Genomic DNA, 10,507 nt, shown 5'->3' with positions numbered 1-10,507 from the left:
CTCAGTCAGCTAGCCAGTCTGCCAACATAATCTTGACTTTTTTTGAGAAATGTTTTCCTAATCCATTCTGTTTTGCTATTCATGAACCAATTAAAAGTGTTTGCATTCCAAGAGATGACGTCAACAATGTGTTCGGAGTCTCATTCAAAATCAATGGATTGCTGTTTTAGAGGCACATTTTAGTACCTTCTATGACTGGAATCAACTCAACCTGGCTATTTACTTTCATGCCATTATTCTGTAGAAACACTACCTTCATTAGGCCATTCTAACTGCTGATATGAAACAAAAGCTCTGATATACGGAACAATATTTGCATCTATTGAAAGTAATTTTAACTTTAAAAACACTGGCTGGAAATTATGTAATATGTAAGGAGACCAACCATGCAGGTATAGTGCTCTAACCTAGGGCTGATGCCATAATCTCGATGCATTGAATCAAAATAGTAATGTCCTTCCTCAGTTAAACCGATATGAGCACATGCAAACAGTATGCCAACAAAGGTCACTTCGTCTGGCTTAAAACCTGCCAGCTGCATTTGTTTATATAGTGTGAAAACTGCCTTGCTACGCCCATGCTGGGCACATCCTACAATCATTGCATTCCATGACACTAAATTCCGGTGAGGTAATTCATCAAAAAGCTGGCAAGCATCTTCTATGCTTCCACATTTTGAATGCATGTCTAAGAGGGCGCTGCCCACGTAAGTATTGCTTTCAAAGCCAGTTTTGATGGCACAAGCATGGAACTGCTTGCCCTTTTCCAGAACTGCTAAATTAGCACATGCTCTAAGAACACTCGAGAAGGCAAACTCATTAACCCCATTACATGTTTCTTGCATTCCCCTAAATAGTCTCAGAGCCTCTTCCCCATGCCCATTTTGTGTATATCCTAAAATCATGCTACTCCACAGGACTGCACTGTTTTTCGTCATTTTTTCAAACAGTTTGCGTGCATCCTCCATAAGATCACATTTTGCATACATATCGACAATGGCAGTTCCTGCAAATACACAAGACTCAAATCCAAATTTAAGGATCTCGGCATGAAGCATCTTACCATGTTCCGAAGCTGCTAAACTGGCAGAAACCTTGAGAACACTGGCCAATGTGAATTCGTTTGGTTTCATGCCGGTTCGCCTCATCAGGGAGAACATCTTAAGAGCTTCCCCAGCAAGCGCATTTTGAGCAAAACCTGAGATAACAACAGTCCACTAAAGTAGGTCCCGCTCCGGCATTTGCCAAAACAACTCAAGGGCTTCTTCGCCACTTCCCATTTGGATATATCCTGCAATTAATATAGTCCAAGGAACTACACTCGGTTGAGCGATTTCATCAAACAGTTGGCGTACATACTCCATTCATAAATTGGTAACGGTGCAGGTGCGCAATCTCGATGTCATCTCCGAAAAGAAAATTCATGGCCACGGTGATTCTTTGTAGACCGTTAAGATTCCAAAGCCCTAAGAAGGATTTGTGAGCTGAACAGTGCGACAGAGTGGAGTTTGAACTGGGTGGCCAAGTGAACTGTGTGGCGGAGTTAATCGTGCTCAAAGCTGAAAGGGAATGCGTCATGCGCCTGGTAGATATATCTAACACTCAAATAAAACTGAATGTAATAGATATATGTGGGATTTTGTTTTATAGTGTAGACAGCTCAGGTATATGTTCTGTTAAGAGTCATTTAACTGTACGTTTAAGAGTGAAAATAATCCAGTTAGTCACTGTATAGGATGGAGTCTTACTTGCAGAAACCTTTAATAAATAGCAAACAACCCAAGAACTCAAAAAGACCATCGTTACTACTACACTCACTACACGGCATGTTAAAATAACTACAAGAAAAACTTAAAATGACATGGGGTAAATGAGTAGTGACCACTTAGATCCAGTGCAAACTCCACTTTTAGGAAAAAAAAAATAAATTACAGTTTTAAAGAGGTCAGAAGCCTTAAGCTATGAAGCTCGAAGAGACAAATGTGAAAAATAACAAAAAAATTAAGAACCTTGGGGAAGCAAATGTGAAAAATGACAAAAATGATCCGAACGAAGGAAGGGCTATAGCAGTAAGAGAAAATTTGATGATTTGTAAGTCGAACTTGATTTACGTATGGTCTAACCTCCTCATGTACAAACCTCTCCAAGCCTAATGAAGAATCAGATCAGGGAAATTTCGGTGGAAGTTTGGTCTTTGAATGGCGTGAGTTTGAAATAAAAATGTCTAGCGCAAACTTGGGGTGATTTTGGCATAAGTATACTCTTAACTGGCGTAATTTTTCAAGGGCTTGTATTGAATGAGAGTGTGCAAGGCTCTCATAGTTTTGTCAAACGTCTACTTTTTAAATAGAATGAGTTTCAGTTTCAAAGAGATGACGCCATATGCAAATCTGATTTTACCAAAATGGAATGAGCTTCAAGGGATGATGCTAGGTGCAAATCCGAGTGATGTTCGCTATAATTTTCGATTCGAATGGCATGAATTTTGAAAGGGCTGATGTCCAAGGCAAGTTTGGGGAAAGTTGGCACAAGTCTGCTATTTGAATAGAATTGTATTTTCTTGGATGCGCGTTTCTTGACACACTTACAGAAGAAATAAATCCTCATTCTATACAAAACATTTTTATTTCAATAATCCTCTGTGGATAGAATCATTAGGATGTGACTAAAATAAAAATAAATAAAAAATCATTTAGATCGAAGTTTTGTACATTAAAATGTCTATAGGTCCTAAGAGTTGAATCTAGCTCTGATACCATATGTAACAGCCCAAAGTAAATATAAAATTAATTTCCTAATTAAAATCAAAATCAACAAATAAGTACATACCTATTACCTGTGATCGACGTCTGCCAGATGACGACAAGGTTTTTGGGATGACTCTCCACCCAACCGTAGGCTCAATTGCGCAAGGCTTTGCTACAACTGGCCACCCCCGAGTGCTCAATCAACGTACTACTGCCAATGACTCCTAAGTCTTAGTACACCATTCTCTCAAGAGAATGAAAGATAGACTCTCGGAATGATGGAATGCAAGAATGCCTCTCATCTTCCTCACCATCTATTAAATAGAACAACATTGGAAGAGGAACCACATGCACACACTCCATGTGTCTCATGCAACTTTCTTTTGATTTCTTTCTTTTTGATAGTTTCCTTTTCTTGTTTTATTTCCTTCTTTTTGATAGTTTCCTTATTCTTATCTAGAGCTTTAGTATGGTTATTACTATTTTATTTATTTTCTTTGTATATATTTTTAATCTTATTTATTATTTAATCATTTATGATTTATTATTTTTATTATTATTAAGTGATTTATTTATTATTATTTATAATTTTATTTATTATTTATTATTTTTATTATTTTTATTTATTATTAAGGGGAGGGATATTACATGGTCACCGCGCTGATTTTAGTCTTCCCAAATTGGAAAAAGGAGTTTCATGTACATGTAGACACATCATGTATAGCACTAGGAGCAGTACTGACACAGGCTAGCATAAGCGAATTGGACCATCCTATAGCATTCGCAAGTAGGAGGTTATCCAAGGTTGAGGAGAACTATTCCACCACTGAGTGCGAAGGATTAGCTATGGTATACGTGCTCCAGAATTTTAGACACTATTTGCTAGGTGGACATTTTAAGATGTATACAGATCATTCTACGTTGAAATACCTACTCAATAAGCCTATGTTCAGGGGGAGAATCTGTAGGTGGTTGTTATTGTTCCGAGAGTATGATTTTGAGGTTATTGTGAAGCCTGGACAACTAATCGTGGGACTAGACCATATATCATGCATCGAAATGGGGAATAGCCTATTAATTTGGAAGAGGGATTGCCTGATGCACAACTCTTTGTAGTGCATGCCACGGGTGGTCACTTTGAAGACATCATACACTTCCTAATGACATGAACTACCCTAGAAGGCTACACCATCCAATAGAAAAAGGAGTTAGTGGTGCGTTCTATTGACTTTTCTGTCATTGCAAGACATCTGTACAAAATGGCGTCTGATGAAGTATTACGTTGATATGTACCAGAGTTTGAAAGGAGCAGTATCCTCGCGGATGCTCATGGGTGTGCCGTGAGATGGAATTACGTAGAAAGGGCAACCGTAAAGAAGATTCTACGTGCAGGATTGTGGTGGCCAACCCTCCATCAGTATTCAAAAGCTTACTGCAAGGCATGCGACGTGTGTCAAAGGATTGACAAGCCATCGTGGAGGGATGAACTACCCCTGAACCCACAGATGATGTTACAACCTTTCGATAAATGGGCAATAGATTTTGTGGAACCCATTTAGCCCCAAGGAAAGAAGAGGAGAGCGTGATAAACTATCATCATGAATGAGTATTTGACTCTATGGGCAGAGGCACAGCCTGTGAAGGACTACACAGGTGTAACTGCTACGAAGTTTCTCTTTGAGTATATAATGACATGATCTAGGTGTCCAAAGGTTTTGACAAGTGATCGTGGTATGCACTTTCTGATGGAAAGCACCAAAAAAGGATGCCTTATCACCCATAGGCTAATGGCATGGTGGAAGCATTCAATAAGGTATTGGAAAATGCACTAACCAAGGTTTGCAATGCTGACCGAAGTGATTGGGACTTACACATACCCGAAATACTATGGGCTTATCGAACAACATGCAAAAAATTGACTGGAGAGACACCCTTTAGGCTTGTATATGGTGTTGAAGCAGTGATGCCCATGGAATACATTGTTCCTAGTCTGCGTATATTAGCACTCACGGGTATGATGGATCGTGGAGTCCTAGAAGAGAGGCTCATGCATCTTGCGAGCTTGAGGAAGAAATATTTCTCACTGGATTTCACTAACAAGTCCAAAAGTAGTGAGAAAAATCATGGCATGGTCAACACATTAAACTGTGCACCTTTAAGGTAAGTGATCTAGTTTTGTTATATGATTGCAAGTTTGATACATTTCAAGGGAAATTTAGAATGCACTAGCTAGAGCCCTATGTCATTAAGGAGATTACCAATGGTGGACAAGTTTAGTTGGTTAAATTGAACAGAGATCCCCTCCTAGGCAAGGTGAATGGTAGCTAATTGAAGCCATACACCGGTGATTTGACCAGGTGACTATATGAAGGTAGCATGGTCTTAGCACTCCAGGAAGCTGAAAGGAGGCGCGAGAATATAAACTACACTGCCAGGGTTGGGGAGCTGTGCGATTGGAGGATTATGCAGAACGAGGAGATGTCACAGGGTTCGTGACAATGCGGAGTGAGCTACGCTACCCGGGGAGAAATCAGGAAGGTAAGCCAGAAAGTCACAATTAAAGTCACTGTTCATGATTTGGCGATAGGAATGCAGCCAAATGGAGTGGGCAGCTGGAATTTAAGACAAAATTTATGGGTAAGATCCTTGGAAATCTACCACCAATCTGGAATTAATGAACCGAATGTGGGGGGAACGGTCAGATTTGAATTTAAAATGGCCTATAAATTATAGGTGGAGGCCCAACGAAAAACACTTGGCATTTTGAACATTGAGTTGGTGAGCTCTCAAATGTGCATGATCTACGCATTCTTCGAAGAATTTCTTTACTACCCAGTGTTTCATCGATTTCCATAGTCTAACCGCAATTTCATCCATGATTTTATCCCAAGATCTGAAGTTATGGACGCTGAAGTAGCGACAACTAAGGTGGCTATGCTAGAGGTTCTCATGGAAGTAGAAGGAGTTGCTTCGGATGTTGCATAGGTACTATCTGAAGTCCCTAAGTCACCACAGATGCTTAGATCGAAGCCTACCTTGACCAAGGAGAGTGTGAAGGATAAGAAGGGAAAGCAAGATGTGATAATGGGGTTTGCGTCACCTGGAAGAAACCAATAGAAGGACAAGCCCACTACACAGGAAAAGGGCAAAACCATTAACTTGGAGCTGGAGGAGGAAGAGATTTAGGACATCTTGTTGGATGATGAGGATTTTTGGGTGGAAGTGGAGGACGTTGAAGTCGAGGGTTTTGACCCTATCGCTAAGTTTCTCGAATACGTCACTCTGCACAAAGGAAAGACCAAGGTGCCAAAGGACATCGATGAAAGTAAGATTGCCATGCATATACATCTGCTATTGGACGAGATTGTCTTTGAAGGACTGCGCTTGGGGCAGGTGTCACTGTTGAAACTGGAAGATTGGAACTTAGCTGACATTGAGAAGTTCTCACACTTAGCGACAGAACAACTAATGCACTGCATTGTTCACACAACCACCGAGGTTACTGCATTGGAATCACGGAAGTGGCTTAGGGGAGTAGACAAGGGAGGTTTGCTCAACCTGTTATGGGTGCCACACTACAATCACACACCCATTATAGTATTGGTCATCAAGCAGTTGCTATGCTTGCTGCACGATGGGTGTCTGTGGCTAGAGGAGCAGATACCCATCACCAACAAGTTGATCCATAGGATCATGCGGCTTCCCTATACAAGGGAAAATTCGGCCATGATGTTTAGTGGAAAAGGTGGTGAGAAGGCCCTTATGGAGGCCATGAAGGAGAAATTCAAGCTTGTGAAGAAGCTGCAAGGCTAAGCCCTCTTGAGTATCTATGACCCTACGGTCAATATGGCCATGCAGATCTTGGAAAGAAAATTTATGCAGAAGTGTCATGCAGATGAAGTGCCAGCACCTGTCATTGCTCTAGCAACCCAATGCGCCAAACGAGTCGAGTTTAATTAGGCATGCTATCTTTGTGGTGAGTTCCTTGTGAACTGTCGTGAGGCATAAGAGCTCACCAAGGCCTTCCACTATGCGTGGCTCTTGTTGTCCATTGTGCTGGTAGGTTGGGAGCTACCGAAAGACAGTCAATTCCCCTCGGTTGCACCGGACCTGCCAGAAGCAATGAAGTACACTTCACTATGGGTGACCAAGGATGCTCAGTGCATCAAGGATAGCAAGATCTTTTGGATGTTGACGGAAATGAATATACGCATGGCTATCAATCACAAACCATGATTTTTGCCTAATGTGTTTTCCAAACTATAGGAGTATGTGGAGTTCGAGGAAGAATTTCTACATGTTGCAATCAGGGCACGGAAGGACCTTGAGCAGAAGTGGCATGACTTGCCTTACTTGGCAATGGACGATGTGATTGATGCAGTTCTTGATCGCTAGCCGGCAGAGTGACACACTTCCTGAGACTCGACGGTGGGGTCGAGAAAGTCCATCGCCCAACCCAAAAATGAGGAGGCCAAGCTCAAGATGGCACAACTGGTCGAGAAGAGGAGGAAGGAGGCTACTGACAAGGCCCAGGCAGAGAATGATGTTGCCCAGCAGGTAGAAAAGCAGATAGGCGGAACATAGCATGACTTTGACAAAGGTGCGAGGTCGCCTTCACTCGAACCATAGGAAGAAACGAACGAGAAAACCGAGCAGCATGAAGCAGACCCACAGATGGCATCGTACCGGATCAAATGTCCAAGAGAACAAGAAAAAGTGGGTCCGCATAAGAAATCCAAGGCCAGTAAGACTTCGTTGGACCCAATCACCCTAATGAAGGGAGATTTGAATGACATTGGAGACACGGTGCAGCATGTCACCACAGAGGTATTGCAGTAGTTTGAGCAACAAAAACATCAGCTATTAGGGGCCATCTAGACGGGTCTGTATGAGCTACAAATTCTCACATCATAAGCTCATGCAATGTCCACCAGCCTCGCCATCGGTACTTCAGAAGCCATCGAGATGCTGCTTGTGAAGGAATCCCAAGTGATAGGGCTATGGATGGAGCAGTGACCATAGAAAACGAAGCTAGCAGGCCCGCTATTAGCACCCTCAAGGGATTGGGGTTGAACTTGGCAGTGCTTCCTCATGAGGTGCTCCAACTACTATAGAATGGGGGGATCAGGGAGCTGAGGGCCCACAAATAGAGCGCTATGTAGGAGATCAATGAACAACAAATCAATAATGTGTAGCTGGCCATACAGCGAGACTCTATCATCACCACCATGACTGAGGTAACCGACCGAAACAAGTGCATAGTTAAGGCCATGGAGGAAGCACACCGATTGGTCTCGGAGTTAGCCATTCCTAAGGGAGAGCTGGTAGAAGTGCGCATTCGCAAGTTTGCTACAGGGGTGTGCGACGCTCACACAGAGTTGGCTAAGGTTCAGCTGGAGATGTACCTATAGATTGCAGATTTCCAGTTGAAGGGCCAACCTTCAACTCCACTGAAAGTAAAGGAGTAGCGTGCAACCTCTATCACAGAGGTGATAGTGGAAGTAGACAATGCAGTAGCAGACTGCACATGACTATTTGAACAGTCATTTGAGGTCCTGACGAGTCTGCAGGTGAATCCTAATGTACAATTGATGGAGACAGGGGCACGAGAACTGTAGCAATGCTATTACCAAGTAAAAGGTACAACACGCACCATCGATCTCACACAGAGACTGACGAAGCTGCAGGAAGCCAAAACATTGAAGGAATAGGTAGATGCACCACAGCACAAAGAGGCGGTGCTAAAGGCGTGCTTGAAGCCCTGGTTGGATGAAGCTCATTCGGTCACAACCTCTATTTAAGACAAGCTTGTTAGTATGAGAGAGACTCAACAGAAGCTTCAGGCTGATAGTTTAGGACGACCAACAGAGAAGTTAGTTCAAGAAAAGAAGCAAGTGGCCGAACAAAGCACCGCCAACGTTGTCGTCATACAGGTCGAGCTGGGAGGTCTTCGCACCAAGTTCTTTGCCCTCATAGAGTGACTCGAGGGAAAGTCACCATGTTTTTGTTGGGGTCCTATTGGCAACAGGTTCCCCTAAGAGCAGTTTTGAGGTTAAAAGCCGATATTTTGGGACAATTTTGTAATAAAATTGTAAAGTCTCTGCATTTTATGTTCAAAAAGCACGAAGGTGTCAAGAGTCATAAAGGTGTCAAGAGTCAAGTGCCACTACTTTTTACTTTATTATGCAAAATAATAGTTGTTTGCAGCTTGTCATGAATGCCAAAACCCATGATAGTGAAATACTTTAATCTTGACTAGTTCATGCTTTAAATTTCATGTTTATAGTTAGAGAATAAATATCTAGCCAAAATGTTTAATCTTGGCAGATCAGTAGTTAGGTAGAGAATAATAAGGAGCTCATCAGTTTAATTTGAGCCATTGGATGTTATAAGTTTATAATTAGATAGTTTTATTTTCAAGAGAAAAAGGAAAGAAAAGGGTTTGCTAGCCTAAATGAACCCAATTAAGTGAAGAAAAAAATGTTAGGATAAGTAAAGGGTGCGTAGAATAAAGGTTGCAGAGGTACAAAGTTGATTGAAGAATAATCACATTTATTATGCTTAATCCAATGTTTCAGTGTGTAGGAGTCATTATGAAAGTGAAAAGATGTTCACAAGTTGATTTGGTTAACTTCCCCTCATTTCATTTCATCTCCCACTACATACTTACTAATTTCCTCATTATCCCATCATTTCCTATGAAAATACCCTTTCCCTTTATTTTCACCCTTGCCCCTTGGTTTCACACATTTTCCTAGCAATTTACCCTACAAACGCATTCCCCTACCCAAAAACCCCTTTTTCCTAGTGCGAACTCTTTCCCCTTGAAAAAATCACTTTCCCCTTGTACTTCACCCAAAAACCCATAAAAACCCCTTATCATAATTTTTATACCCCCCTCTGCTTTATTTAATTAAACTCTTCCCTTCATGCTTTTCCCAACAAAATGCCTAAAAAACCATAAAACCCTTTATCATAAGCTTTGTGCGCCCCCTTGCATTACTTAAAAAATCTCCACGATATTCAATTTTCCTGATATATAAAACCTTTTAACCCACCCCCTTGGTGTGGCTAATAAATCTTTGTTATGTTTTAACCCTGGTCACACTGTATTGAACCCGTGCATTATACTTTTAACCTGCACTATATTCATTGAATTAATTACAAAGCACTTGTAATTAACCCCCGATCCCCTCTAATCTCCGCTGGTTGCCTTCCGTGCAATTCCACCGTGCGATAGCCATTAAATCTTGCACCCCCAGATCCAACGACCTACATCCATATCCCGTGCTCCCAATCTCTGACCTTTACTAGCCCAAGAGGACACGAGATTCATGGTTTTGCTCGGGCCGCTTGCGGTTACATGGAAACTTTACGTTAACTCGCATGCTCTCCAAAAAATACTGCCCTTCACTCAAAAGTGGTGCGATGGCCTCTAAAATTGCCTCCCCACGTAGGCCGAAACCATCCACTACTCACTTATCGAATTCTGCACCAAAGTTTCAAATTTACCCGTTAAAACACCGAAGACCCTTGTTTTCACTCTTTTTGCCCGTTTACACAGTTAAACCTGCCTAGCCCTTTATGTGCCACCCTGAACATACGCAATTCAATTTGACCATCAACTACTTTCCAAACAATGCCAGGACTTTGTCCACAGACCTCTAAGTTCAAATAAAGCCATTTATCTCCTTCCTGTAAACCTGCGTTTTCATTAACTACTGGTTTATTTTTTTAGGTGATCATATAAGAATTGGACAA

General features: G+C 41.6%; 1 pseudogene; it reads right to left on the bottom strand.

Annotated features, from left to right (window-relative positions):
- Positions 1-340: 340 nt before the first annotated feature.
- Positions 341-1,132, bottom strand: LOC149180958 (pentatricopeptide repeat-containing protein At2g33680 pseudogene; annotated as a pseudogene).
- Between the last annotated feature and the right edge of the window lie 9,375 nt (positions 1,133-10,507).

Source organism: Pinus tabuliformis, chromosome 3_2, assembly GCF_031772625.1.
Source record: "Pinus tabuliformis cultivar Carrire ecotype Pingquan chromosome 3_2, CPIR1, whole genome shotgun sequence".
Classification (NCBI taxonomy): Eukaryota; Viridiplantae; Streptophyta; class Pinopsida; order Pinales; family Pinaceae; genus Pinus; species Pinus tabuliformis.
The sequence above is the reverse complement of the archived record's forward strand: the minus strand, read 5'-3'. Positions and strand labels throughout refer to the sequence as shown.